Raw genomic sequence first — 6,200 nt, forward strand, 5'->3', positions numbered from 1 at the left:
TTGGGTTGATTATTCGGTGTTACCTAATAAAATGATGATTTAATACTAGAAATGAGTTTTTTAAGATTCCGGGGTGTTTCTTAAATGTTTTCAATTGAAAAAAAAAGATTAAAGGAGTCATCGTCTACTCTCTCTCTGTTTTTTTTTTTTTTTTTTTGTAGGAGAATGATGGTGAAAGACCTGCTTGATGGAAGAATTAAGAGAGATCGAAGGTGGAGAGCTAGGACTAAAAACTAAAGCAAGGATTACAGGACAGAGTTGTCAAATACAGCCAGGCAACTCCAAAAAATGAACTCACCAATGGTAAATGTTTCGCCTTCAACCATGGCACCAGGTCCGTCATTGCCTGTCAGACAATTAGACTAGATTTAGCGGATCTCTTAGGATGAAAATTCAACACCATACGAAAAAGATCATCAACTAAACTACGAGGAAGCTTTGCAGACAGAAAATTCAGTTCATCTGCGAATTATACAAATATGATGCATTTGGAGGATTCCATCTGTAAATCCTTGAATAATAAATAATAGGTCAATGAATTTTTTTTTAAACATTGGAGAAATTAAAATGGATTAACAATAGGGAAAAAGAAACAAAAAAGGGAGAATAATGGACCCAAATAGTTCAGATCGAGGCTTAGTTGAATTCATTTGAATTTGTAGCTTGATATTCAACCAGTAATAGAGCTGTGAGAAATTAGTCAAATAATCCAGTAAGATGTTGTTGTCAAGAGATACTTACGATTGTGTAAAATTAATGGTTCAGAATGAAACAGTCCCTACACCATGCCCGACAAAATGCCCACTACGCCAAAACCATATTTTTCAGCATGCTCACTGAGACAATAATCCAAGCATAGTGTTATAAAAGGTTTCAGCCGCCATGAAATAACAAATATACAAGAAGGAATTTTTTATCCTAACCACCTATGGGATTGGTCACAAATAAGTTAAGTTCAGGTGGTATTTTAGCAGATACCTCCACGCAAAATCTGTTATTATACCATTAATGATTGATGAAAATAGTATTGATGAATGAAATTGATCAGCCAGTAACTCACAACTTTTGAGTTTTTCATGAATTTCCATACAGCTTCCATCTTCTATCCAAATGAACCCATTACAGTTGATCAGTCTGAACCCAACCATAACACTTGGTAACGAACCATCCGATCTGAAGAAAAGTAGATTTAGGTATTGCTGTTTTATTTGAGTATCAAACTGTGAGAATTAACATCCCACCATGACTCTGATGTGGTACCACAGCCACAATAAAATTGTTCTCTTCTGAATCCAACAAAAATAAGAAAAGGAGAAATAATACCTAATTCTCTTTCCAATTTTCTTGAAACTGGCACCATCTGTGCAAACAGCTATCCCTCTTTCCAAACATTCCTCAGTCACCTGCAGCAAGAGGTATAAATGATGCCTGAATAACATTTCCAGCGAATGCAAAACAGGAAGGGAAAAAAAAGATATATCTATTATAGTATCTCCATAAAGGGATGTGCAAACTTCTTTGACAGAAATGGCAAGCAAGAATCAGTTGCCAATGTCCAACTTTAAAGACGTAAATATAGTCAAATAACCATAATCACAATTTGCAAAGCTATCAACAAAGAGAAATAGCTGATATTCTTACTTTTACAAAATATAATTTACCTTCACGGGACGCTTATGTCCATCGCTGACATTCCCACAGAAATGTTTTTGAAGTGTCCTTATGATAAAGAACCAACCTAATTGATGATAAAATGATGAACCAGGAACTTACATTTAAGTTCCTCGTTGATGATAAAATGATGAATCAGGAACCTGCATTTAAGAAGACAGTCACATCAATGTAATGTTTATCATGTCATCATCCTGCACAGAGACAATTATTTAGCAACGATCTACATGCGTGTCATACAAGCAGCAACAAACAGACCTGTAGCTGACGGGTATTCCATGACACATGCACTCATTAACTGATGTGCAGAGACTATTTTGGAATCCTCCATAACCAAGAGGTGAAGGATAAGCACCAGCATCACCAGCATCGATGATCATTTGGCACACTGCTTTGTCAATCTCGTTCGTTGTAACTGATGGCTGATAGAGATGTACAAACAAGAAAAGGCCATATCAAAACCATAGAATCTTACAAATCTCAGGTATCACTAAGAATAAACAGACCCAAACGATAATATACACACACACACACACACTATGATAAAAATAAAATAAAATAAAATCCTCCGAAATTATATAAAAAAGGAACCATTTCTTAAAGAAATGTCAGGGGAAAATGAGAGCTTTTATTTCCCTGCTCCAGTTCTATTATACCTTAAGAGCATAAAGCAAGAGAACAATCCATTTCAATGCATGGAAGTTAGAGAATTTCTGTTCACAAGAACAACAAAACTTCGAAAGTGTTCAAGGGAGAGCAAGTGGAAAGATTAAAATACCTGCCTGCCCTAAATAAGATAACCACACTATGTTACCCGAGGATCGAAATCCTACCTCTTTAAAGCCTTTATGAGTACATTTCTTCCCAGAAACAAAAATTAAATTTGGAAACTGTAGATCAGAGTTGCAAAAGTGTTTGCATTGCTAAGCAAGCATAAAGTCATTTGCGAAAATTCCCATCAAAGCATGCTCATTCATAACACCTAGAAAACAAGTCAATTGACAACTGGCCACACCAGTCAAGCAAACGCTTTGACTGTTCCATGAAAGTTGAAGAAATTTGTTATTATGATTTGATGGATAGAAATTTGCTTTCCAGAAAATGATTCGTCCAGCGTGACAAGCATATGAAAACTTGAAACACCCTGCAGTCGACACAATGCATCAGAAATGCTAACAGATTAAATTTTGAAGTCAGAAAAATCAACTAAAATTCTAAGTATAGTAAGAAATGGGACATTTTGATCTAACACCAAAATTCACCATGCAAGCATAGTGACGACAAACCTAAAAAACTCTAGCCTTGCATAATAGAAAATGTTCACTAGCATGAAAAATGGATCCCATCCCACGTGAATCTATTTAACATTGTATAACTAAATAACACAACATAGACTTAAACATTACTAGACAAGTCGTCTAGTATATAGTCATAAATTTACCAGCATTCTCCAAAACGTGAGCAGCAAGCTCGCAAGCAGCCCTCATTTTAACAATCCATTCAGAGTCATGAATCTGATGCTCACTTGAAGTCTCTGGCAACTCATTTGATGGAGGCTTTGGAATATCACCAGGCATTGACAACCGTGGCGATACGCTTCCTCACCTCAATGGCGGCCTTTTTCTAAACTTAGTCGTCTTTTGAAGCTCTTGTTCTCTACGGAAATTAAAAAACACAGCAAAACCAATCAAGAAAGCAAGCAAATAATCATAACACAGTTAACACTTCAAATTCTAAATGGTGTACCTCCTGGTTCTCATGGCCTCTTCTAGAGGTGAAACTCTCTTTGAGAACACGACGAGTCGTCTGAGAGTTTGTGCTTTTTTTCCTGGATTTAGTGATTTGAAAAAGTATTTAGAAGGAGAACTGCATCTTTGTAGAGTGAACTTAGTACAAATGAATCAAAGTTTGAGAATTTTACCGGTTGGGGGGGAAAACGAAAGCGCCCCCCCCCCCCCCCCCCCTGAAAAGAGTTGGATTTGACCATGATGATGATGAGGAGGAGGGGGAGAGAATAGCAGCAAAATCCATTCTCTACAGCGGACAGAGAGTGTGGAGAGAGAAATCAAGACAAACCTGGGGGAGAGAGAGAGTGGAGCTGGGTTATGGGTTAATGGGTCAGAAGGTTGGTCTTTTAACCCATTTTGATATGGTCTGATCGAGTTTTGGGTCTTTTGTTATTAAGCCCATATGTGCGATATTTGGATACCTTCAACCATGAAAATCTGAGAGCTAATCTGGGACAAGTTATAGATAATGGGTTGAAGCCCAGGTGTGTCTGCATTTAGATAGTTTTTGTTTTTTTTTTTTTGTTGTTGTTCATCACGAGGTCAGCTGTACTTTCGCCTCCTGCCTCTGAATTGCTAGATTGAAGTTCAAGGTTCCAGAATTTGAATCCGATACCTTCAACCAGGAATCTGAAGTCTTAACCATCGAGTCCCTTAGGACCTTCCTTTCCCATCTTTTGATAGAGAATGTGTCGATAGCAAATTCAAAGAAATTTCACTCAGTAGCATTCGATATTAGATGACAAGTGTAGTTTCATTGAGTTTTCTTCTCTCTTTTTTGTGGGTGCAAGTTTTTTTGCAGTTTACTTCACTAACCGCACTAGTCAGGCCAACAAAAGCAGAAATATGTATTTTTTAATTGTTCGGGCATGATATAAAAGAAATTTCTCGAGTGATTTCTATGCTATGATAGAAACGCAGGTATAGAAAATGAGCTTGTCATTTATGTTTGTAGACAAAGTCCATGTCTCAACTTTCGTTGGCCTCTTAAGACAAAGTCTTGGGATTGATTGTAGAAATTAACGAGTGCAGCTACGTGCCAAAAAAAACCAGCAATTCCGAGACTAAAATCTTTGAGATTCCCAGTCAATTATGGCAAGATTATTTTTTAAAGACATATTTCAACACCCATTTGTAAATAGCCAAAAAGAATTTGAATTTTTCAACTGAATTTAATGATGACAAGACAGTCACGAATGTTTGGCTTTCCATGTCCATATCTGAAAGAAAAGTAGAAGAAGAAAAACGAATCCGTCAGGCATGGAAGGAAAACTATGGTTGTCGCTAATATCCAGCATGGTTGAATGCCCACTTTATTAAAGTTGATTTCCATTGTGAAGCCACAAATTAAGCTCAGTGCAAGTGGTAGGGGGGGGCTTGCCCTACCCTCTAAGGATACGCACTGGAGATTCAGAATGGAGAAATATATATATTCCTAAGTTCAAGTCTTATTTCTAAATTAATTTTAATTGGGTTTGGTAAGTGCTCCGGTTCCACGTTAATCCGTGGAAAATGAAGAGCAACCCTTGGTCCAGTTTTCCTCATGATGTTATATAAATTTGTGGAGCTAGCTAGATGCGGATTTATTGATTTGAGATTCATTAGCATGCAAGAAATTAGCTGAATCACATATTTCCGGAACGTGGGAAGAAAATGGCAGGAAAATACTAATCCTGCCAGAGGAAACTGCGAGCAGATTAGCATGATCTTTAGCTGTAAGAAGACTTGGAATCAAATCGGACTAGTATCTTTGAAATTCTTAATTAAGTTATGGAAATGTCAATGATCTTGCGTGGTTCAGAGGGTGTTTTGCATAAAAGTACAGTATCCCATTTATTTCTTTTAAAAATCCCAGCTTTGACTACAATAATGTTGTTGACAATACTCATGATTTGACGTTTTTCAATACATTTAGCAATGTCAAAGCTCTTCTTTAATTACAGAGACCTTAAGAAATCACTGGGCTGGGCCAATATTGAGGGGTTTAAGTTGCCATCTTCGAACAAATATTAATATGCCAAAATCAGGGTAAAGGTTGGGATTTGAAAAGAATTATACAATACAATTTGTCACCCTTATTCTGTCTAATGCCACACCCTGTATCCGCCTGGTGATGGGGGAGATTTTTTATTATTATTATTAACATGGTTCTCTAAATCAGTTTATGTGCATCTCGACTAATTTTATAGACTCTAAAATTAACGATCATATACATTTCCAATAGTTATTATATTAGTAACAACATGGTTGAACCAATGCAAAATAATCCAAATACTGCTAGCATTTTTAAATCATGAATCTGGGTTATAAAAAATGCGTAGCAATCCATTTGGAGCACCTTCTCAGTAACTCCTGTCCTTGTCATGAATATGTAATTTCTTGAGCGTGTACAAAACAAGAGCCGTGTTAATTTTTCATTTAGATTTAGAGTGTGTTTTGAAAGTGTTTCTTAAAAGAAAATAATTAATTTTATTTATTTTAAATTAATAAGTTTTTTATATTTTCAAATCATTTTAATACGCTGATGTCAAAGTAATTTTTAAAAAATAAAAAAAATATTATTTAAATATGTTCTGGAATGAAAAGTATTTTGAAAAACAACCGCCAGCACACTCTCAAACATACTTTTAAAATATTTTGTATTGCGGTGGTACAATTGTATTTTTTTTAAAAATAAGTTTTTTATAATTTCAAACCAATAATTTTTATTATTATTTTAATGTGATGATATCAAAAATAAAA

The 6,200-nt window shown here is 35.6% G+C and overlaps 1 pseudogene; it reads right to left on the bottom strand.

The window, feature by feature from the left end:
- Positions 1-202: 202 nt before the first annotated feature.
- Positions 203-4,104, bottom strand: LOC18102578 (methionine aminopeptidase 1B, chloroplastic-like; annotated as a pseudogene).
- Between the last annotated feature and the right edge of the window lie 2,096 nt (positions 4,105-6,200).

This window comes from Populus trichocarpa, chromosome 10, assembly GCF_000002775.5.
Source record: "Populus trichocarpa isolate Nisqually-1 chromosome 10, P.trichocarpa_v4.1, whole genome shotgun sequence".
In the NCBI taxonomy this organism is placed as follows: Eukaryota; Viridiplantae; Streptophyta; class Magnoliopsida; order Malpighiales; family Salicaceae; genus Populus; species Populus trichocarpa.